Consider the following 26,434-nt stretch of genomic DNA (forward strand, 5'->3'; position numbering starts at 1 on the left):
GAAGTGCTGCAAACAAAGGGCGACATGCAAGAAAGAAATCTCTTCAGTATAAACAATTCCTAAGTCACTGGTCTTGATGTGACTAATCTCTGCTGTAGAAGTGGCCGCGACAAGTTGGGCGTGGCGCTCATGTTCTCTTCCCCTGAAGGCCGCAGCTGTCGCGTTGTGGTCCTAGATAGAGGTCGGTCAGCGTGATATTGGGTGACGTCTTCTTCACAGCCCTGTCTGCTCTATCGTTCCCGACCGGCGTGCCGGCGCTCGACTTTACGCCATAACATTCCTCCCCCCAAAACGACGGACCTTCGTCGTATAAGGAGCGCGACACCGGGAGGGAAGGCAGGAGTGTGGAGGCAGCGGTGGACTGGAAACTGTGGCTGTATTGGACGTCAGGCTTCCAGTTGTAGCCCGCCATCTGGTCTGCGCTCAGGTGCAAACGTCCCCCGGAAAACGCACAGAAGGGCAAGCATCCAACTCCTGAGACCCATAACCAGATGGAGAAGCCGCAAGCTGTTGCGGCGTTGGCGGGTCCAGCTCCTTGGGTAGGACGAGAGGAGGAGGCGACGCCTCCGTCTCCACGGGGTCGTCCTGTGGTGTCGTGACGACACCCTTTGACAGCTGTTGTGGCCACAGCGTCCTCGGGATCTGTGAATCTGGGCGAAGAGATACGCAAGTATCACTGTGCACATTACAGTGGCGAATTTGATCCTGATGTCGGCGCTGCAATGCGTCTGGGCCTGAAATGAGATACACGCAAGCACCAAGTCGACGAACGATCTCGCCTCGCGCCCACCGTCTGCTTCCATACTTCGACGCTGGATATTGAGGATGGTGGAGCAGATGGAGTAGTGTCCGCCAGCGATGGTCCATCTTGTGGATGCGAACGATAGGAGGTGAGAAACCGTTGCTATAAGCGTATACCACAAGCAACCAAAAAGGTCCCACAAAATCTATGTGCACACGTTGCCATGGTGATTGCGACTTAGGCCAAGAAGAGAATTTTTATGGTGGAGCGGACCGAATTTCCCCACATGCGTGACGCTGTTCTATTTGGCTGTCCATACCCTCCCGATTACAGTCGCGACGCGCTGTTTCGTAATCATCCCCCAGTGTCAGTCCACTATCATTTTGAACAAGAATCACCCCTCGCTTTATAGCGAGGCTTTGCGGACGTGCAAAGTATTGGCGCGCTACGGACTTCTTAATGCTACGCTATGAGCGAGGCAAAATTGTGCGAATGTAGGTTAGCAGAATCTCCAAATCTGAATCAGCTTCCGTGGCCTGTGCAATTTTCCTGTTGTTCAGAGGCAAAGGTTGAAGCAATTCAGAATCCTGACCATCGATGTGACAACAAAATGCTGCAGAAGCGTCAAAGTCTGTATCAGGGTCTATCGTAAGACATGAAAGTACGTCCGCATTACCATGTTGATCTGTCATAAGATTTACAATCTCGTACTGATATTGAGACAACAACAAAGCCGATCATTGCAATTTTTGGCCAGTAGCTACAACGACTGCAAAGGCTTGTGATACGTTACTAAGTAGAATTTCATGCCATACAAATAGTGGTGCAATTTGGTGACACCATGCACAATAGCCGGTGCCCCTCTCTCTATTCGTGAATAATTAAACTGAGCTTTGGAAAACACTTTTGATGCGAATGCAACAGGCCTGTCTTTATCACCAAATCTACGTGTAAGAACTGCACCAAGTCCATAAGAGGAAGCGTCAACTGGCAATACAGTTGATTTGTCAGGATCAATGTCAACTAAGCATCGATCACTGAGCAACGCATCTTAAAGTTCTCGAAAAGCTACTTGGCACTTATCTGTTGAAACAAAGGGGACATTCGTACGACGCAAGCGGTCGAATAGAGCTCCGATTTCTGCAGCATTCGGTATTAACCCAGAATAATAGTTCATTTTCCCTAAAACTGACTGCAATTCTGTGACATTGCGAGGAACTGCAGGTCTCGTATGACTAACAAATGCTGCTGAAGAGGATGTAAACCTTGACTGTTTATGACATGACCACCATACTGTAACTCATGTTTAAAAAAGAATCACACTTGTCCAGTCTACACTTTAGTCCTGCATCAGGTAACACACAAAGCACGCAAATCTGCAGTGTGTTCTTCAGGTGTACGACCTGCTACAACAATATCGTCAAAATAGTTTGAACAGTTTGGCACTTGAGCAGTCAGCTGTTCCTAATAACATTGGAAAACATCATGTGTGGAAGCACTGCCATTAGGCAAACGCAAATACTTAAACAACCCCAAATGAGTATTCACTATACACACTTTTCGAGATTCTTCATCGAGCGTTATTTGAAGACGCGCATCACACAAATGAATTTTTGAATAGTAGCGACCTGCGCCCAATTTATCAAAGAGATCCTCTGAGGGAGGTAAGGAGTAAGTATGAATCACAGTTTGTGGGTTGACCATGCACTTGAAGTCGAAGCAGAGGCGAATGCGACCTGAAAGTTTGGAAGAAAAACCAATGGGAACAATAGCTCCGCTAGCTTGCAATTCTTTATTTTCACCGGATATTTCGTCCAGTAATGCAATAGGAACAGTTCTAACCTGGTAAAATTTCGGTTGACCATAGAAATTCATAGTAGACCAATATGTGGAACAAAACTGTTGGCCTTGCCTAAACGTTCAAAAAAGAGTTAAGGGAATTCTCTTAGTAAACTAGCTACACTGTCTTAAGCATTGAATGCATTGACTGCTAACACGTTGTACTGCATTTGAAAGCCAAACAAATCAAATGAATCAAGGCCAAATAAGTTCTCACAATCGCATGATTGTAGCACACCGAAAGTTAAAGTTCACGAATGTGAGCGATACATGGCAGGCAAAGTACATTTTCTGAGAACAGGAATGTCTTGTCTGTTATAAGCCATCGGTACATGCTAGGTTTATACAGGCGTGGGGAACCTAAAAGTTACGATTTAGCGATGTTACTGAGACACTTGTGTACAACTGAAATTTCACATGTTTTCCATTAATGTGCAAATGAACAATATGTTTTCCCACAAACTTTTTGTGCCCACTGAAGAAACTGCACTGAAGAAACTGTTCGCTTGCTAGTTATGATGGGCCTTGTGACTACAATTTCGTTTATGTTTGTTCTGTTCCATACATACGGATTGTACATGACCTTTCTTTCCCAAGCATAACACTGTGCTTGTCTAGACAGGCAGTCTTGGCGTTTGTGAATAGCACCAAGGGCATGACGTAACTCTGATGCCTGTGTAGAGAGCTGGTTAGGCTGCATAGAGAACTGTTTACATGGCGTGGCGCTCGCAAGTGGATGCTGCCTAATGTGCCTGTCGGGAGCAAGGGAGTCAACCTGACAGATTGGCGGCTGCTTACATTTATCAGCCGACATAGCACCCGAATTGTGCTGATCTAGTATTTGCACTACTTGCTGAAATGATGGATCAGACAGTTTCAAAGTCTGTTCTCTAAGTGAGACATCAGTTACATTGTACACGATCGCATCACGTGACATAACATCTGAATATAAAGCACCACAAGCACTTTTGAATTAGCATTTCCTCGTCACACCATGCAAATCTGTTTCTTCTGACCGTTTCTTGCAACGAATGAATTGATATCTAGCTGCTACCAGATTTACTTGTTGGTCTTAATTAGTGAATCTACAACCTTATCATAGGAAAGTTCACCCAGAGTTGCCGGTCGGTGTGGCCGTGCGGTTAAAGGCGCTTCAGTCTGGAACCGCGTGACCGCTACGGTCGCAGGTTCGAATCCTGCCTCGGGCATGGATGTGTGTGATGTCCTTAGATTAGTTAGGTTTAAGTAGTTCTAAGTTCTAGGGGACTGATGACCACAGAAGTTCAGTCCCATAGTGCTCAGAACCATTTGAACCATTTTTTCACCCAGAGTTGCGGTAGGGAATAATCTCTGAATGAGACAAAACACAGCACTTCCTACTGTTGATAAGAAATAATGAAGTTCCGCAGTACCTGGTATGTTGTGACCAATTATGTGGGCTTCAAACTGTTGCAACCAATCTAGCCATTCGTCTTGTTGTTAATTAAACTGGCAAAAAGGCAGCATGGCACTCGGAGCTAGAGGTGTGGTATTTTTCGTTTCATTAGTGGCTTGAGCGGTGAGTAGCTGCTGTAATGTACTCAGTAGAATTGCGATTTGCTGACTCCGAAACTGAAACATCTGTGTCAGCTGCGTTTCATATCTCGCTAGCAGCTGTGCCGCTGGACCAAGGGGTGGGAGAAGTGGGTTGTTCGAATTGGAAGAGAGAACTGCAATAAACAGACAAGGCAGTCAATAAAAATAAGTACAGAAGCAAAGAAAATCTCCGCAACGCCCACCTGGAAACACTGATTAGCGAAAACAATATGAGAGAAACTATTAACACTGTGGTGCGTGAATTTCACTGCAGTGGACAACTTATAATGGTCAATTTTCTGGAATTTTCAATCAGTCATGCGGTTGCAAATGCATGCAGGACACAACACCAGTAGGGACTGCCGACTGCACTGAACCGTGTGCATTAGCAGCCTCAGGACTGATTGAAAATGCCGAAGAAGCGACCATTAACAGCTGTCCACTGTAGTGGACGCTATGCGCCATGGGGTTAAAGCAAGTAAACACACCCTAGCAAAGAAAAGCCAACGCAGAATTAAAGCGCCAGTGAAACAGAAAACAAAATCCGTGGTCGTCAGGGACTGAGTTCCTCTTAATACTCATCGCCAATGTTGTATCATGCCTAGATGCCCAGTATATTGTGCCTGGGGAACCTCCTTCTCGGATCGCTAGACAGCAATTAAAGCAAATAGTATTAAAGTGTTTTATTGCTAAATGAACCAATGGCAATACTTAACTTTGACAATAACACAGAAGTATTGCAAGGAAAGGGCGACACGCAAACAAAAAAATCTCTTCAGTATATACAATTCCTAAGTCGCTGGTCTTGAAGTGCCTAATCTTGACGCTGTGGCCGCGACCAGTCGGGACCTACCCTTATGTTCTCTTCGCCCAGAGGCCGCTGCTGTCGCGTTGTCGTCTTAGAGAGGTGTCAGTCAGCGTGCTATTTGCAGACGTATTCTTCACAGCACTCTCTGCTCTAACGTTCCCGACTAGCGTGATGGGGTTTGACTTTACACTGGAACTAATTGACTCATGTATGTGCGTAACAGATAGCTCATTGATTAATCTGTATAACTGCAGTGTGCCATCTGTAGCAATAATCAAACAAAGTTATGTGCTAATCATGTGAAAAGTGTAGCAGTTTATTTTAAAGAAGAAAGAATTGTAGAATGACATATAATCACAAGTAGAACCCACAGCGGTGACACTCCACTTACAAGACGTATTACCATGTATCACATAACATTGACCTGCACTATCGCATTACAGAAAGTTACAGAAATTTTTCCCTTTTTCCACACTTTGCTTCTGCCCCTCTTCAGTGAATTTTCCTCTGTCAGGCATCACGTCTACAACGCGTCTGGAGGGGCCGCCCTGCTACCAGATGCACAGCAGCCCTGGCCAGACAGCCGCCCCTGCCGATACAATGGCAATGTAATATAATACTATCGTAAACTATAATACTATAATACTATAATACTATCGTAAACCACGTTATATTCTATAAAATATGAACAATAGATCAATTTAGTTTAGAGTAAAGAAAGATGAAGGAGTGACCAGATGCACTAATACAGGTTTTGTATATATTATGTGCTGTTGGAATGTCACTAGGACTGCGAATATAGATTTATCTTGGTTTAATGAACTAATCGACTGAGTATCTCCAAACATCTGACCTCATCCATGCCAATCTGTACAAACCCTGAAAACATTGATCATACAAAGTCCAACTTACAGTTTCCTAGCAAGTACAGTTATCCAAGATAGGGGCGATTACAACATCCAAGATGGTGGTGATGACGTCATCCAAGATGGCGGATTTTGGCATGAAGTTTGAATTTTGGCGCGAAAGTGTCAAGACCCCCCTCCCCCAGAAAAATGGAGGGAAGTTCAAATTCCAACATGGAGTAGTCGCCTTCCCTCCTACGGACACCTTGCGACAAAATAGCGCAACAGGACTAAGCAGAGTGTATGACCAGAAATCGTGTGACTGGAAGTGCAATCATCTCTGATTTGTAGAGTATAAAAGGATGCATGACATCCGCATCTTACCAGTCTTCTGTGGTAGTTGAAAGTTTCAACGTGGATTCCTCCAAAGTGCTTACCATGCCTCAACTATTAGGGAGGAGGACGAGACCAACTGACGAACGCTTTGGTTTATGGTTACTATTGGGGAACCTCGACAATCTGGTTTCTGACATTGGTAACATAAATTACACCGAAAATGGTGCGCGCCTTAGCAAGAAGAACTTAAATGTGCTTACTCCTATTACAGAACCCTTTTGCGATAACATTGTGGTACTTAAAATCTTTGAACAAGAGGACTGTCAGGAGCAGTTAGAGAAAGGACGATCTGTAATGTTAAAATAGGATATGTGTGGCTCATTTAACTATTATCTACGTAGTAAATTCTCCAAGTTCGTCACTGCAAGACATGGTGTCAAGGCGAAGCTATCATTTCTCCTACATGGATGCGACAGTGTGAAAGCTAGAGGAATTTTTGACAAAATCGGCAAGGAAGCACTGGAGACGATTTCGATCAAATATAAAAATCTATGGGCTATACCATATAAAGTGGAATTAGCGGACGTTAAACTGGATGTTCTAATGGAGGAGTTGCCCAGAATATTGTAGCAGCTACTTGTGGACGATTATTACCTTTTGAATTTAGACTTAACGCTAGACTTTGCCGGAATTTTTAATGAAATGGAGAAGTGCGAGTACCTAATATCAACCCACGACTTCTGCATGAAAGCAGACTATCAGGGAAGCAGCAATGTGATTGTGGACAACGATATAACAGCTGGAAGAGACTGTTCAACGTGGATGAGGTCCAATTGTAGGGTAAAAGTATATAACAAATTTATATGACAAATCACAAGTCCAGGAGTAAATAAAGTTATAAGCGACCATCTTATAGATGTTACAGTGTCCAGACACACGACGTCAGGAAAATTTTACGTCTTCTTTGGCTAAGGAGCATGGCATTACCAGGCTGGAGGCCACAATATACAACTACAGAATGGATCGTGTGTTCGACCCAGTGCTAAGTTGTTTAAGTGTATTGGACACCAACAAACAGTATTTAAGATGTGCCCCACTTTATTCTATGCCAATTGCATCCATGTGGTGTCAGATAACAAATAATTTACAGAACAGTTGCTGTGTGATGTTTAACAACGTTCTACAATTTGTCTACTGGGGTAATAAGAACACCCGAAAATTGACGGGTGTGCAAGTAAGCCTGCCGGACCCGCAAGACCGAGAATAGCTTATAAATTATGCTCTGTCTGCATGCAGTTTCAATTATCTACCTGTAAACTACGTGGAGATTTTTAACTTTGACTCCAACAAAGGCAATATAAGACAACTGCTATAAAGCAAGAGTATAAGCTGCAATTGGAAGAGGAAGAAGCTATTGCCGATGTGCAGGCCAGGTTTATGGATTTAAACATTCTGTATGGAAAAATCTGACTACGAAAGTGAATACAAAATATTGGCATTTATAGTAAACAGCCATAGAATCTGGTCAAGTGTTGGAGTATTGGCCGAAATCGGTGGAATCGAGAACGTTTACTATATTAAGGGATACACGAAAAATGTGTTGATTAATCTCTATTCCCATTTGTATCTGCTTAAAAATGGTGGTTATATTCTAAGTGTGGCGAGCTAGATGTTGTCCACCAAGCAACAGAACACCCATTTTCCAAGTTTAAAACTGATGGAATAACTACAGTTAATGGCAACTCGTTTGCAAAAGTAGTAAACCTAAAGTTCTACCGAGCGAGGTGGCGCAGTGGTTAGACACTGGACTCGCATACGGGAGGACGACGGTTCAATCCCGCGTCCGGCCATCCTGATTTAGGTTTTCCGTGATTTCCCTAAATCGCTCCAGGCAAATGCCGGGATGGTTCCTCTGAAAGGGCACGGCCGACTTCCTTCCCCATCCTTTCCTAATCCGATGAGACCGATAACCACGCTGTCTGGTCTCCTTCCCCAAACCAACCCATCAACCAACCTAAAGTTCTATACAGAAATCCCGCAAGAATGTGGAGCAGAAGAGTTGCCGACATACACACAGGAGGACGTGGAACGATTTAACAGCAGCGTCATGGAGTATATACGAGGAAAAATTAAAATCCTCAATGATTACGCCTAGAAGAACTGCAGGAAGGAACAGAGCTAGTAGTTAAATCCGTAAAACAAGTATTTTACAGGACGAAAATTAGATATGTATTAGAATTCGAGAATACACCTTCTCTGTATTTGTCAAGTTAGTGGTTGGAGAAAGAAATAGATGATTCAGATGCGGATTCAAGCTATAAGTTAAAAATTAAATTAGACATTATTAAAGCTAGACCTAACAAAAATTATGAAAGAGATCTTTTCTGTGTGTAAATGTATACGCAAAAGTTAATAAAAATTTTGCAAGAGGATATTTACGTGTCTTACTCGCTAACCTACCAAAAAATCATACCACATTTCCTACATACATCGATCTATGTGCCAGTATTTCGGATGTGGAAGTGAGTGGTAGAATGACCTTGAAAAGTAGTTGAAAGCATATTGAACCCTTTCTCTTGCCTATATGAATATTTCGGCAGTTTGTGCATGCACATGAGCATGTGCTGGGTATGATATGCGTCCTGGCTCCATCGCTCTGTATTGCAAAAATCTGCTGAACAGAATTCTTGTACCTATTCCTCCTATACTCCTCCATTATCATATTCTTCCGTACGTGATGTAGTGAACTGAGGTTACAGGCCTCCCTCGAATGCCTGCATGGAATGCAGCTATTGAAAGATGCTCTATCATTCACATTATATCGGTCATCGAACACAGGACAATGGTTTGACTACGACGGCTCAGCAAAGACTGAATGTGCACCACCAATTCCAGTCATCTGAGTGGAGAAAAAAAATTGTCGCCATCTTGGATAACAGTACTTGCGTCATCAGCTGACGTCAAGACAGCGTCCTCTGTGTACCAAGCCACGTGGTGGATACACTGGGTGCAGCCATCTTGAATAACGGTACTTGCGTCATGATCTGGTGGCGAAAATATGAACTAAGTCAGTTGGAGTCCAGACCTAGTGGCGGACATACATGCTTGAAATTGGTTAGATAATAAAGACAAGTCCATTTTTCCCGCCATTTTCCTAGATGTGATGCATATCATGTTGGAATTTGAACTTCCCACCATTTTTCTGGGGAAGGGGGTTGTGGCACATTGCTGTAAAATTCAAACTTCCACCAAAATCCGCCTTCTTGGATGATGTCATCGCCACCATTTGGATTACGTCATCGCCCCCATCTCGGATAATGGTACTTTGTCCCAGTACCACTGTTGTTCCGATACTCACCGGTGTTGATGTAGAAATGTTGAGCTTCCCAGAAGAGCAATGTATGATAGATGATAGACTGGTGTAACGCTATCGGACACTAACGACCTAGATTTGCTAGGTAATTTAAGCAAAAGGCTTCAAAAATAGCTATGTGTAAGCTTTCAATATAGTAACAAGTACTGTCACCAAGTTATTACTGAACAATAGGCACTCATTTCTAAAGCCGCTGCTGGGACTCCCTGCTCTGCCGATCTCTCGTCGGCTGCTGCTCTTTCTCTCTGTATTTTAATTTCATCTGCTTGTAAACTATTAAGGCTATAGTGGTGACAAATATGAAAGAAATTGTTCAGAACCATTTTGTAAATATCCTTAACAGTGCTTTTACACACTTGGAGGTTTTCTTAAACTTTCTTTGTAAATCTCATCGCACACGAAAAAAACCATAAGCTTCAGGTTGTAGTTTGATAGTTGTTGGTATTGTTGCCATTTGCTTGAAAGTAATCCATAACTGCCTTTTTAGCTTTCCGTATGGTAAAATGGCAATCAGGCAGAAGACGTCGATTTAAGGCAAATTTAAATATGTTAGTTCGAGGTATGAATCTCCCAGAGTTTTTTTCGATAAGGCTTCTCAAAGCTGGCCGTTACTAAAGTTTTGGTTCTTCAATGGAAACAGACTTTTATATCTTACGTGCTGACACTTGGAATAGGAAGTGCAGATATTTAGGAACACAAAGCTGGTACTGACATTTACGCTGACATTTATCGGCAACTAATCTAACACCTCTGAAAATTTTTCTTATGTTTCTGGAACACAAACAGCTGTCCATCTTTCCTCTTGTCCTGATACACTGCTCTACGTTGTTCCCTTAGACTGCAGTGTGGCGAGCATGTTACACAATAGCCTGTTCTGCACAACAAATTCTCCCAGAGACAATAAGCTCAATCTTGCTACTAAAGTAGGAGGCATATTTCCTCACTCTCCTCAACAACGCAAAAGTAATGTCCGCAGCTCGTGGTATAGTGGCTAGCATTGCTGCCTCTGGATCATGGCGTCCCAGGTTCGATTCCCAGCCCAGTTGAGGACTTGCTCTGCACAGGAACTGGGTGTTTGTGATGTCCTCATCATTTCATCATCATCATCATCATCATCATCATTCGTGACAGTGGCTAGATTGGACTGCGAAAAAAAATTGTACTGTGTAAAAATTGGGATTTTGTATGGGCGCTGATGACCATGCACTTGAGCGAAACCAAACATCATCATCAACACCAAAAGTAATTTTGGCAGTACTGTCAGCGAACATCAGCCCAGTCAAACTTCACGCTCTGGCAGGTCCAGCTGTCAGGCTATTACTGTGCTGGACTGGGTGGGCAGCAGCTCACTGCTCTCCCCTCACCAGACGGCCTCTGGCCGTGGGCCACTCCCTGACGCTGCTATGGGCTTCAGTCCCAGCTCTAGTCTGATGCTTTCCTCCACACTACTCTACCCTCTGTCGGTCCCTCCAATTCTGCATAGCTCTGAAACCTACATCGATTCGAGCCTGTTTCCTGTGGCCAAGCCCTGGTCTCCCACTGCAGTATCCATCACATCCCCCAGACCATCACAACTTTCCTCCATTAGCAAATTGATGGTTCTTGATCCTGATCCAATTTAGTACTTCCTCACTAGTTACCCAGTCTAGACACTATAATAGTACCACAGTAATTGTTTATATGTCTGGAACAGTTTTAAGGATTACCAACACAGTTATTTTGTCGGGTATTCTACATCTATAAACTTTATTTTTCCTAAATGGGTTCTTTACTGGTCCCATTTTCTATGACTTTTCATAAATATTTCTTAGGTAGACGTATGAAAGAAATTACCCAATGGGACAATTCTGAAAAGTATCCCAAACAATAGCTTTCGAACAAGTCCAAAACTATTGTTTTTTATCGCCCCAATTTGATTATTGTGTTGTGCAGATCCATTGTCGATGAGCAACGAAGCTTTGTTGCTCAAGTGGCGTAGTTTGTGTGTGTGACATTTCAGTTGTTTCGTAATGGCGGTTCAAAGAGACGGTTTGTCTGATGAACAAATTTTAAAATATTTGATCTCAATGTCAGATGGGGAATACGAAGGGGAAGATCCTTATTATGTTAGTGAGGCTGGTGAATTACGAGATGATGACGCTGTAAACGCTGTTGATGATGAGGAATATAACCCTCCCATCAATGAAATCAGTGACTCTTGAGACAGCGATGTTGCAACTACCGGACAAGAGCAAGCCGAGAAGTTGCAAACCAGTGTTGCTTTACCTACAGCAGGTACCTTTATATAGCCGTTGTACTATATTTTGATATTTTATCGCTACTGATATTTCAACAAGCGTTATAAATGTGTTCTGTTTTTCTGTATTACAATTTGAAATTTATCGTTTTTGTAGTGACCGAATTATTCTATCATATACTGTATATTTAGGTACATCAAATAACACTGTGCGCTTACCTCCAGCTAACAGCACTAGACGCGACCGTGGCAGAGAGAAAGAAGAAATTCAGATGGAAGGAAATCCTTCCATTGGGAGTAGTGAGACAGCTAATGACGCAACAACATGGACTGTTACACATATGAAAGCTGTTCCTGGAAGACGTTCACAGTAGAACAACTTGAAGGTAGCACCGGGACCTACTGGGTATGCGAAGAAGACTGTCAGGAAAAGTGTGTACTGTAGTGCATGGAGACTGCTAATTGATGACAGGGTGCTACAAAATATAAAGAAATGTACAGATAATAGAGCACACCAAGAGCTACATGATGATGATCGGACCATTAGCATCGATTCAATAGAAGCCGTAGTATCACTTACGTATTTACGAGGCGTATATATAGAAAAAAACTTTCCTTTGAAGCTGTTGTGGTCGAATACATAGGGGCCAGCATTTTCTCGGAACACAAAGAGCAGAAATAAGATCATTGAAATATTTCGGTTTATGCGATTTGACGAAAAGAGCACACGTCACATAGACTAAAGACAGATCGTTTTGCACCTGCTGCCCCTGTGTGGAATCCTTTCATTGCCAAATGCTTGCTGTGTTATATTCCACGTGAAAATAGCACTGTGGATGTGCAACTGTTTCTGTACAAGTCTAGATGCTCTTTCATTCAATACATGACCAATAAATGAAACAAATTTGGAATAAACTTTTCTCTTGCAGTTGATATGAATTCTAAGTATCTGGTGAATGAGTTTCCTTACCTAGGCAGAGATGGGCAGCGTCCTACAGGTATTCCCCTTGCAGAACGTGTTGTAACGTGTCTTACGCAGCTTCTTGTTTCTGTGGGAAGAAACATAACCTGCGACAATTTTTTCACAACAAAATGCCTTGCAGAAATTTAGAAACGTAAGAGTACAAGCATTATAGCCACAGTGAAGAAATCTAAATACCTCCATCAGCAAAATCTCCTGTCGCACCTTCGCACGCAACTATTCTTTGTAAGTCAGGTGATATGACTCTGACATGCTATCAGTAGAAAAAGAACAAAAATGTGCTTATTGGGAGTTCAATGCATGACACAGTAACTATCGATGAACGACATCTTAAAAAGCTACCGGAGTCAGTGGCCTATTGCAGTAGCATTAAGTATAGCGTTGACGTAATCGATCAGATGGCTCGGCTTTACACTATGAAGTATGGATGCTGCAGATGGCCCATGCGCGTTTTTTCTTATGCTTGGGTTCTCTGTAAAGAAGTAACAGGAGGAAAATTAAGCAGACGTTAGTTTATATACAAATTTGTAGAAGTGTTGGCTTCAGCATAAATGTCCACAAGGGTACAAAATACTTTTCCTCATAGAGTATCACAACATCACAGCATTCGGAGGACTGGTCAAATTGGAGGGTGTAGAGGCAACAATAGAACCAAGCATTTATGTATAATGTGTAACGAGTACGTTTGTGGCAAGCCGCGGTGTCCAAGCGGTTCTAGGCACTTCAGTCCGGAACCGTGCGACTGCTATGGTCGCAGGTTCGAATCCTGCCTCGGGCATGGATGTGTGTCATGTCCTTAGGTTAGTTAGGTTTAAGTAGTTCTAAGGTCTAGGGGACTGATGATCTCAGCTGTTATGTCCCATAGTGCTCAGAGCCAAGTATGTTTGTGGACCATGTTTAGGCATTGCTGAGTACACCTGTGTGAGGTGTCACAACGCAGCAGGTGGTTTTGAATGAGTAAAAGCAGGGATATAAATTTTTCCTCCTCAATATATTGTGCTTTTCCGATATTTCTGTTAAAACACATGGTTTTCTTTTCAACAGAAAGTTATCTATTCCACATTTTGTTACATAATACTTTGATCAATTTTTAGGTTAAAAATGTTCATTGCATCATTTGATTCTATAGAAAAATGTAAAATTTCATCGTGGTAAACTGTGTAAGTTGTCTGAAATAACTTGTCTTCTTTTGGTGTAAAGGCTTATTACATTTACTGGTTGCGACAGAGCTCAGTATCGTCCAGTGCTGTCTCACATTGATTGGTTGGTGGCTGTAGTAACTGTCATTCAACTAATTAGTATTTATTAATAAATGAAACATCATGACTGAACTTTCTAGAGGCTCTATTAGTTTACACCACGAGCTGCCAGACATCATCAGGTCACATAAATATTTACATGACATGATTCAAGATAAGCGTCAGTTATCAAGTGAGATGAACAATAAAGATTAATTTTGGGTTAGGTCACTATGTAGTATGACGACTATTTATTAATCTCTTGTTGTAATCAGCGAGACAGTTGTGAATTACACATTGTCGAAATGGTGTAACTCATGCTTCTAATTCAACTACACGGCCTTATATCATGACCTACAAGATTCGCATTTTAGATCAAAGTATTCATACAATACTCGTTTGTAGTTGTGATCCCGGACAACTGAGCAGAGTCAATGATAACCATTGGCAGCGAGTGCTTAATATTGTTCCTCCAAATCAGTAACTATACTCTGGAATGCATAAAGCATTTCACATTATTTATAATATTCTGTACGGCACCAGAAATCTTAAGAAGTCTTAAATTCAATGCACCTGCTGCCACTCAGCGTCAGAAAGAATTTGGCTGAAGGCTATAAAAATATGTCTTTGTCATTATTAAGATACGTGTGACACTACAATCTTTAACTGGAGTGGATATATGCTTTTAACATTTACGATATTCTACTAGTGACAATCGCGGTGTTCAAGATTGTATTTCACTTATTCCCTGGATTTACTGTAAATGTGCTCCCCATTTAGGCCAGTTTTAAGGAAACATCAAAGGTCAAAAACCCAAGAGAATTGGTACATCTCACCAAGTGTCATAACGAGATATTGCTGTGAAAATGACTTCCCATTGGTTATTAGAACTTTAAGACGGACACTATCAATTGTATACTTTATTTCATTGTTCTTGAGTTTTGCGATGACTGCATCAGTTGTACTTGCATTAGAATGTAGGCAAAGCAGTAGATCATTCCTTCAGTTAACCAGTCGTCTTCTCCTCTGGGGATGGAAATACTTGACTCTTCATATCACTGTGTCACCGGTGATATTGTCGGTTGGGTAATGTTTGAGATCGTTTGTTGAACATTCAGAAGAGCCATACTGGATTCTCAACTATGGGTGTATGCCATTTTGTGACAGCAACACTCTCAGGGATGGGAAACACAACGCTAAAAGACGCCATGCCTGACATGATGCTATATTGCATCAAAATTTGAAGATGAGTACAAGCAAAAACTCATGTTAGGGCCCACTGAATAGGAATCGATTAATACATCGCAGTGGTGTATCCTCTAACAATTTAACTTTGAAATGCTGTCTTCACTGGATTTACGATAAGAGCAGTTATTTACATGAAATGAAATGAAATGTCGTGTGACGAGGGCCTCCCGTCGGGTAGACCGTTCGCCTGGTGCAAGTCTTTCGATTTGACGCCACTTCGGCGACTTGCGCGTCGGAGTTATTTACATGAATTGATAGTTTCAGAATATTGATCATAAAAATGTCCGATTTCAGGCATCATGCCGGCCGCTGTGACCGAGCGGTTCTAGGCGATTCACTCCGGAACTACGCTGCTGCTGCGGTCGCAGGTTCGAATCCTGCCTCGGGCATGGATGTGTGTGATGTCCTTCGGTTAGTTAGGTTTAAGTAGTTCTAAGTCAAGGGGACTGATGACTTCACATGTTAAGTCCCATAGTGCTTAGAGCCATTTGAACTATTTCAGGCATCATGTTGAGATTGCCACACTAGTTACTTTCCTTCTGGACTATTTTTCGACCGTGCCTGTCTGAATAAATATGTAAAAGTTTTGCTTTCTTTTTAATTACCGCTACCAGTCACAAAGATTGCTAACTTATTATTTATTTATTTAGCGACATGTTTCGAGGGTTAAACCTCATCTTCAGGCTAAATGGCACTACAAAAACAACTTTAGAATAAGATCATACTGATAATACATAATCTTTTCGTAAATGCTGTGATCATCCTGTGCAAGAAGAGAAAACTTAGTAAGAGGCGATGTCACTTTGGAAGCTGGACTGATGTTTGCACGAAAATGTTGTGTAACGGTCACTCACTTTCTTCTTCTCGCGTGGCAGTCTCATTGTGATATGTTGTGATGTATCCATTTCCGTGAATCTTTTGGTCACTGTTCACAAATTTTCAGTAGTAAATAATAAAAAAACCTTTGCATACTTTCCTTCTGCTCGATATTCAGTTTTAGTTTTGTGCATTTACAGTACAGACAGAAGCGTCTTTCTAAGTGGCACAACATCGGAGGTGACTTAGAAAAGTTCTCAAATGAGCCACACTCACATTCCACTTCTGTTGCCACAACACAGTTTCATACGAGGTGATCCTCGAGGAGCAGGGTAGACACACACAGCATCAGCTTGTAAGCAGTCAGTGAGCACTTCACATTTTTATTCCCATGACGCTGCCCATAATATGTTCATCACTGATACCTCATGATTTCACATCAGTCCATTAGTCCACGATATGTGATTTCAGAACTGTACCATATGAGATCCCCTCCAGCAGTTCTACAATATGCATTGTTCCTTATCAGTTGCATACAGTAGTCAATTTCGACAACCCCCAAACGGCTTATGAACCCCATTAGTTGAAGATACTGTAAGTGCAATCATGTTCTCCCAAATTCCTTTACAGATATGCCTATTATTTCAGTAGCATATGGCAACATCTTTGTTCCACACACTGGCCAGCCTCTCAGGCAAACGAGCGTAGTTGCTTGGTTGCTTGGCTTCTACAGAGTGCAATCTTTTTTCTGCACTGATTGCTATGACATACCATACTTGTATTAAGGTCGTCAATTCAGACCCAACTCAGCTCGCCGAGCATGAAAAAGTTCTTTACATCAGTTTACAAATAACAGAATATAAGTTAGGCAAAACTGCTTAGCTAGACAAGATTAAGAGTGATTAGCACCTTCAAAATCTAGATAAATTCTCTCTCTCTCTCTCTCTCTCTCTCTCTCTCTATATATATATATATATATATATATATATATATATATATATATATATGTATATATATATATGTATATATATATATATATATATATATAATTGATCGTGACCGGGCAAAATATCGCACGAAATAAGCGTCAAACGAAAAAACAAGAACGGAACTTGCCTAGCTTGAAGAGGGGAACCAGATGGCGCTATGGTTGGCCCGTTAGATGGCGCTGCCATAGGTCAAACGGGATGGAGTTGATTGCAGTTCTGCCATGGGTTTTTATAAGGATGCACTCAGGTACTGTAGTTAATAGTAAACGTGTTGTTAACTAATGGACTGGGCTTCAGAAGAGATGATATTATAAATTGCTATAATACACACACATATAGACCAATGCCAACCCATGTGAGCTTGAAGAGAGGTGACACCACCACATATTTAGTATCAACATTTAGCCAGACATCCATGGGAGCAGAGTGCTAGGTCCTTACATTCTACACTACACACTGAATTGTGCTAGAAATCGTCACTTTCTTTGGAACCAATTGCTGGAGAACGTTGGTACATGCATTAGGTGAGGCGATACCTAACATCAGTCTTTGAGGAGTGATGGATTAGTTGTGGAAGACCAATACCTTTGCCTGCCTGTCTTCTTGACCTTAATGTTGTGGGCTTTTGCCTTTGGACACATGTAAGGACCTTGCCATATGCAGTCTCATAAATGATGTCGATACACTAAGAGAATGCTTGTTCAGTGCCTGTGACACAATCTGACAACAATCAGAAGTGTACCAACGAATGCATGATGCACATCTTGTGGAGACTAGCGCAGAGACATGGTGACCATTGAGAGTAGTGATTGTAGACTCGAAAGACACAACCTGCACCACCTATGTTCATAGGAATTTTTTTCATCCCTTGTTTCATACTGGGTGGTCCATTGATAGTGACCAGGCCAAATATCGCCACGAAATAAGCATCAAACGAAAAAACTACAAAGAACGAAAGTCGTCTATCTTGAAGGGCAAAACCTGATGGCACTGTGGTTGGCCCGCTAGATGGCGCTGCCATAGGTCAAACGGATATCAACTGCGTTTTTTTTTAAAAATAGGAACTCCCGTTTTTTATTATATATTCGTGTAGTTTGTAAAGAAATATGAAGGTTTTAGTTAGACCACTTTTTTCGCTTTGCGAAAGATGGCGCTGTAATATTCACAAACGTGTAAGTACGTGGTATCACGTAACATGGAGCAACTGTCCATGGACGATTGTGGAGAGATCACACTTTGCTTCCAGCACTATTTTCCACACATTCTAATATCCATTACTCCAAATCAGGTGTGGGTTGTTGGACGACTGCCACTGTCCTGATGCAAAGGATCACATTTTCGATTGCCGCTGGAACAGGGTAATCAACATATGAAGTTGTTACCTGTACAGATACCATTGGCAATCTTGCAGCTCTCGAAGATTGAAATCCAGACCTTTAACTGCTTACAGGCGTTGATAAATATCAATGGAGACAGTTGAAAAATGTGTGCCCGATCCAGAATTTGAACCCAGGACCTCCTGATTACATGACAGACGCTCTCACCGACTGAGCTACGAAGGACACAGTAGTTTGTGGACAACAAGTTGGGATTTCAATCCCGGTCGCGGGCACACATTTTTCAACTGTCCCTGTTGATATTTATCAACGCCAATAACAGCTGAAGGTCTGGATTTCAGAATAATTTCAGAGTAATAAACATCTTAACAAATGGTATACCATGTCTTGGGTATTTGGTAACATAAAGGTTACTTGCCCGTAAGCTGTTTCCATCTGCCTGCCAGAAGAAGAAGACCATATGTGCCATCTCCTACGCAGAGTAGTAGGCCAGGCCTCTTTTGGATACTGTAAATACAGTGACAGACAAGCAAACAAATTACAGGAATGTACTGCCCTGTCACAGCAAACAATGCACCATACGATTCCTATGGGTACACCAGATGAAAATAACATACCTGACCAATACGTTACATACTATAGTACTCTGTGGAATACTGTAAATGTTCTTATGTTGGGTGGATGTTAATTACGAATGCAAACACACTGTGTTGCAAAAATGTCTAGTACATATGCTGTTTCCTCATTTGTCTTGTGTAGAAGTATATGGTGGGCAAGATATGCTCTTCATAAACACACACAGACCATGACGCTACAGATAAATGTTTCTGGGAACATTTTTTTCTTTTCTTGACACATACTACACCCTCTGCAAATATTTGAACCTATTTTCTGGTCGCCTTTTTATACACATTCTGATATTTCTATTGGTGGCTGGGTATGATGTACTGAACCCATTACATTAGTATTTACATCATATGTTGGCTAACGATTATAGTAATTACAAATGGTATGTTTTTGGGATGATTAGTAACTCCAAGTACTTTTGGCAAGAGCAAGCCATAAATTATTATTATCTCCTGAGCTGAAGTATAGACATGTGGACCCAAAATGGGTAGTCATTATGGAGTAACAGGGATAGTCCGCTTAGAAGTGCAGCTACAACCATGTAGAAAACATGAGACAATAAACAATATGACATGTTTGTGGGACGACTGTTCATTGCAGAGGTAAAGCAATCACTTTACTGCTGTGTGTACGTAATAAGGCACCACATATAAAAGAATCTGCACTTATACACGGCACACCAAATTTCTAGAACTTGTCGAAGGGAGTGAGTATGTAACATCTTGAATGGGAATTCATGGCCCGAAATGGTTTCTGTTCTATCACAGTTTCACTTCAGATGTGTAACGTGCCCACATCTGCTGAGGGGAAGAGAAAAGTCTCAGAGCTGCTTGTCCTGGTATGCAGCAGGGTATACAGGATGACGTGCACTACATCTGTTGGTCACCTGATGTCATTAATGTCGTATGCTACGTTTGCTATATAACTGTCCTGTAGAGACAGAGGAAGATCTGCTGGCACAAGTTCTGGCCACTGGACTACAAATTAAAGACACACTATGTGGGAAGTAGAGTGCATACCAGAACACGCTACATAGGTAAAATGTCTGTAACGATGCAGGTGGTCGCCAAATCAAGCACCTGTTGTAATGCATCAACAGTGTTCTGTGCATACAGCAATCTGGGTTCTCTTCTGTTTCGGTATAATATAAACATTTAACGCTAAAATCCTAATACAAATAAATGTACTTAAGTAGTAAATCCATGTCTCGTTATTTTTCATTTCGAATTGTTACTTGATAACCACATTATCTCACAGATCATTCAAATCGTCAAGTGTAAGTGGTTCAGTTAAATATCTGAACTGAAACTGTAATAGAAGAGAAACAGAATGTTTCCAGATATGGCTTCCTATTCAAGATATTATAAACTCACTCACCTCTACAAGTCCTAGAAGTTTGTAATGGATATTTCCAAACTCCCTGTATACGTACGAGTTACATTTCTGATAGAAGAATAAATAATTAAATACCTAAAAGCACAAGTTATTAACAGAATCTGCTGAAAAAACAGACCAGTTCTCATTAAATAACCTCTTAAGTACACAAAAATGGGATACACGCAAAACCGTTTAAATTCTTTTTGTGCCTTCACAACACAGCATGGATCTTAGTCTTCTCAGGAGTTTCCTTCCATTGTGCCCTCTCGTTTACTTTCGTTCTCCATCAAATGGTTCAAATGCCTCTGAGCACTATGGTACTTAACTGCAGTGGTCATCAGTCCCCTAGAACTTAAAACTACTTAAACCTCCCACTACTTAAACATCCCACACATCCATGCCCGAGGCAGGATTCGAACCTGCGACCGCAGCAGTAGCGCGGCTCCGCATTGAAGCTCTTCAAAGGCTGCAAGGTACAGATCTTTCTTGTCGACTCATGAGCCGTGGGACGAACTTGGCGGCAACTAGGAGCATTCCAAGGCGCTGTGTCAGGATTTGATACCATTATCCAACTGAAATGCTACATTCTTCTGCAATCTCTCGGACAATCAGTCTTCTATTGACTGGCACAATTTCGTTCACGTTCCTGACATGAGCGTTGTCGGTAGGCGTCGAAGGGCGTCCTGAACGAGGGTCATCTTTAACTTCCGTCCAGCCGTTTTTACACCATGTGAACCATTCGTAACGCCGAGTACAGCTTAACTACTCATCAGCGTAGGCTTCCCACATCACTTGGTGTGTCTCTGTAAAGGTTTCTTGAGTTTGACGTGAAATGTAATGCAGACGCGTTGCTCCTCTAACTCTGCCATCTCCAAATTCGCACACTGTCCGACACAACTTTCTACTCACTACAGCACTGAACCATAACTAACGGACATACAGCAATGGAACTTCAGCAGTTACACATTTAACACAGGCGTGTTCAGGGACGCCAACCCAATTCATTCCAGCACAGCACTGGTCCGAAATTACAAACGTTGCGGAAATTTTTTAACAGACCTCATACAGAAAACGACAGCTCAGCAGATACCTATGTCCCACTGTGCGTGTGTGTCGGAAGACACTAAAGAAGGACCCCCAGTTATCTCGACTTACATAAACCATGTGTGAGACAATGCGGATTCCCAGCCCCCCAAATCTGACGATTTTTCTTATTGACGAACCCAACCAAATGAGGTGGGCTTCGTCGCTAAGACAAACCACGCATGCGCATACTAATTCCCATCTTGCCCCGCGTAAACCATTCAGAAGTTGTGACGACTTTGTTTCATAAAGTCGAATAATTGTCACCCTGTACCTACATTTCCTTAGGTATCGACTCTACAATCTCGGACGCTTTTCGCAGGTCTGCAGGTCCACTGAAAATGTGCTGTTTTTCTTTAATAACTTTCCACTACCAAACTAATTGCCAGAATACCGTCTGTGACACTTTTTATCTCTCTTTTAATACAAAGTTGAATAAATAAACATTTTTAATCAAGAAATGGAACAGGGTCGTGGGATGAGCTGCTGACAGCGGAAATGTGGTAGAAATCTTGTGGTCAACTAACTAGTGTTGGTGTGGGCTCACGCAAACACATAGAGAGCCATTGCTGGCTGTAAGGGTGAACTGCGCAGCCCCTACCCCTACAGCAGAGCACCGACCCAAGCGTGTGAGAGTCATACGGAAGGATGAGCGGGAGAGGCGGAGAAGATTCGATGAAGGGTTGCGCGTTTTGCCACGGGATCGTTCACTCGCAGTGTGAATCTAACAGGGACTCCCAGCAGACAGCAGTGGCAGTCGCTACAAGTCAGGCACTTTGCACCATGGAGAGGAAGTCCGAGAGCGCGCGATCACAGAAGAGACGGGGAACGTATCACTTCCTCCCACATGTAAGTCAGCACGACCAGAGAATCGGAGACGTCAGAGCTCATGCGAATGTTTATAGGAAGCCATTCTGTCCACACACCGTTCACGAATGGAACAGGCGAGGGGAGCAAACAATCATAGAGGTAGCAGAGATACCCTCCGCCACACACCGTAAGCGAATTACGAAATGCAGACGTAGATATGGAATGGAAGGTACTGATCGTATTGACGCTCGAGACAGGAACGACTGGGCAGCCATTGATAGAAACCACAGAGTCCACATGGAAAGCACAAAAGCATTTAATAGAAGGAGCCTTATCACTCACTTCAAGCCTACTACTGAGGGAAATATTACAACTCATCTAACCGAATTTGCTAGTAGCAAATCGTTATTTGAAAAATTATGTTAGTTTAACAAAACACCTGTTAAATGAACATGTGGTGCCTGTTCTTTCGCACATGTCCGCAAGATCAGAAACCACATATACACTGAAGCGACAAAGCAGTTGGTATAGGCATGCAACACAGAGATATGTAAACAGGCAGAATATGATGCTGGGGTCGGCAACGGCAATATAAGGCAGCGAGTGTCTGACGCAGTCGTTAGATCGGTTGCTGCTGCTGCAATGCCAGGTTATCGAGATTTAAGTGAGTTTGAGCTTGGAGCTATAGTCGGTGCACGAGCGATGGGGACACAGCAGCTCTGAGGTAGTAATGAAGTGGGGAATTTCCCGTGCGACCACTTCACTAGTGTATCGTGAATATCAGTAATCCAGTGCCGACATCGCTGTGGCCGGAGAAACACCCCGCAATAATGGTACCAACAACGACTCAAGAGAATCGTTGAATTTGATACAAGAGCAGTTCTTGCGCAAATTGCTGCAGATTTCAATGCTGGACCGTCAACACGTGTCAGCGTGCGAACCATTCAACGAAACGTTTTTGATATGAGCTCTTGGAGCCGTAGGCCCACTCGTGTACTCTCGATGACTGCACGACAGAGTTTTAAGCCTCGCCTTGACATATCAACACCGACGTTGCACTGTTGATGACTGGAAACATATTGCCTGGTTGGACGAGTCTCGTTTGAAATTGTATGGAGCGGATGGACATGTACGGGTATAGAGATAACCTCATAAATCTATGGACCCTGCCTGTCAAAATGATTAAAATGGCTTTGAGCACTATGGGACCTATCATCTGAGCTCATCAGTCCCCTCGAACGTGGAACTACTTTAACCTAACCAACCTAAGGACATCACACACATCCAAGCCAAAGGCACGATTCGAACCTGCGACCACAGCGGTCGCGCGGTTTCAGAGTGAAGCGCCTGGAACCGCTCGGCCACAACGGCCGGCCCCTGCCTGTCACCAGGGGAATGTTGAGGCTGGTGAAGGCTCTATAATGGTGGGGTTTGTGCGCTTGGAGTGATATGGGACCCCTGAAACATCTAGATACGAGTCTGACAGGTGGCACATAGCTAAGCATTGTGGCTGAACACCTGCATCCATTCATGTCCATTGTGCATTCCGACGGACTTGGGCAATTCCAGCAGGACAATGCGACACCCACACTTCGAGAATTGCTACAGAGTTGCTCCAGGAACACTTTTCTGGGTTTAAATGCTCCCACTGTCCACCAACCTCACCAGACAAGATCATTGCCTTGCAACATGCTGTTCTGAAGAGATCTCCACACCCACATACTCTTACGGATTTACGGACAGCCCTGCAGGACTCATGGTGTCAGTCAGTTCCCACCAGAACTACTTCACACATTAGTCGAGTCCATGCTATGTCGTGCTGCGGCACTTTTGCTAGCTGGCAGGGCCCTACACGATATTGGGTAGATGTACCTGTTTATTTGCCTCTTCAGTGTATATGTAATTAAGATAAGATGGCCAATGATCTCTCAAGTGCGGATGCACAGCACGCTGTAACTCTTACGGGATTCGGCAAAATGCCGCGAGTAATATTGACAATGGGGAAGGGGCACTACATTAATAGTATGTGGATAAGTGAATATTTGGGTTGGACAGTAGGCATGTTAGGTTGAATCGTGCAGTTGCAATGACCAGCGCATCTGGAAGGTTTAACGATCTGAGAATCTACCTATAAGCTGCAGACCCAGGATCAAATCCCAGTCTGCTACGAATTTCCCACTTTTCTTATTGATTTGAATCAATCCACGCTTGCATCCAAGGTCTGTAATTCCTCAACACCTAATAAACTTAGTACCACAGTGCATATTTGCTGTCTGAAAGAGAAAGAATACGTAACATCAATTACCAATAAAACAATACAGAAAGTTCTAAAAATTAAGACACCCTCAGAAACCGCCACTCTAAATGAGATTATTTATCAACTGAGGACATCTCTGGAGTGTGTTATCTCTTGATTGCTGTGACTTCACAGCAGAAATCAAGTCCAGCCGTGCCAGCTATATCAGGAAACTTATCAACTACTGAAGTCCGTCTAAGTACATTGCCGACGTCAGAATGACTAGAGTTGCAATTGATATTAGCCACACGATGCAGAGGTTTAAAGTCTTTGCCTTTGAAAGCTGCTATGGTTCTTGTGTTTAGCAAATGATGCTGAAAGAGCAGAATAAAAAGCTGTTTTGAAACCAATTAAAATCAAATGAAAACTAAGAATTGTTAAGGACATGAAATGAGAAAATAAGTGATGTCGTAGATGTCTCACTATTATTTAAAGTTAATATGACTCCCACAAAATCCTGGAAGGAAGGGGAAAAAACAACAAGAGAAGACGTGGACACATTCAAACTGGGACTCGCTCCATTATAAGAGATAATATGAGGTGTGTACAAAGAGTAAGCTCCAATCACGTCCTAAGATGACTTCAGTCGTGTGGTAGGGATGCGCATTCGGAGGAGTAGAGAGGAGATGCATGGGAATAATGCAGTGCAGGTGTTGTGTTGTGACGGCGGTGGTTACCGCACAGTGGTAGGATAAAATGTCTACCCTAATATTGTCTCCCACCAACTGTGAGGTTCGTGGAGTTATCCGAGTTTTGCACGCCCGGAAGCACAGTCCTGCAGAGATTCATCGCTAGTTGTGCCACGCGTGCAGACACGACACTATGAGCGACAGTACGATCAGAAGAAGGTGCAGGCAGTTCGCTGAAGGATGGACCAGTATTCACGATGAAGAGTTCAGTGGTTGGTGGTGGGCCGTGCCTGGTGACACCAGAACAGCTGGAAAAGTGTGCGGCAAGGAATTTTGCAGAATCGGTGCTTCAAATTTACTGAACTCTGTCGTCAATTCCCCAAACATCTCGCTCGCTGTTGCACGAAATTGTCTCCCACCGTATTGGTTTTCGTAGAGTGTGTGGAAGATGGTAGCAAGGCAACTGAAAGATAAACACAAAAATAAAAGTCTGGCTGAAGCATTGGTATTCCTACAACGGTATGTAGACAACGTTGCCAGAAACAGTCTGTCAAAAACTCATGTGGACTGTCTTTCAGGATCGACTGGTGTCTTTCTGCGTGACTTTCTACTGCGAGGGTAAACCTTAAATGCTGATGGATATTGTCAGGCATTGAAAAATCTAAGTGCGTGGTCCAGAACTAGAGACGAGCGACGTTGACAAGAGGCACTAAGCTTGTGGCAGCGCCACAGCAAATGTGTTGAATCTGACTGGCTGGGAGGTCTTCAACCATCCACCCTACGGCTCCCGGGTGACTTTTATCTCCTCCACCAGAACGAAGCTGAGGTGCAGACTGGAGTGACGCCGTGGCTCGTTACGTTTGTGGCTGAATCCTATTCCATTGGTATACAACAGTTAGGGCACTGGTAGGAAAACCTCTCATTAGTGGTGATGGCTATAGTGACAATTAACGAGTGAAACTGTAAATATTCTTATATAAATATACACTACTGGCCATTAAAATTGCTACACCAAGAAGAAATGCAGATGAAAAACGGGTATTCATTGGAAAAATATATTATACGAGAACTGACATGTGATTACATTTTCAGGCAATTTGAGTGCATAGATCCTGAGAAATCAGTACCAAGAACAACCACCTCTGGCCGTCATAACGGCCTTGATACGCCTCGGCATTGGGTAAAACAGAGCTTGGATGCCGAGTACAGAGCAACCGCCCATGCAGCTTCGTCAAGAGTAGTGACTGG

Source organism: Schistocerca americana, chromosome 11 (assembly GCF_021461395.2).
Source record: "Schistocerca americana isolate TAMUIC-IGC-003095 chromosome 11, iqSchAmer2.1, whole genome shotgun sequence".
Taxonomy (NCBI): Eukaryota; Metazoa; Arthropoda; class Insecta; order Orthoptera; family Acrididae; genus Schistocerca; species Schistocerca americana.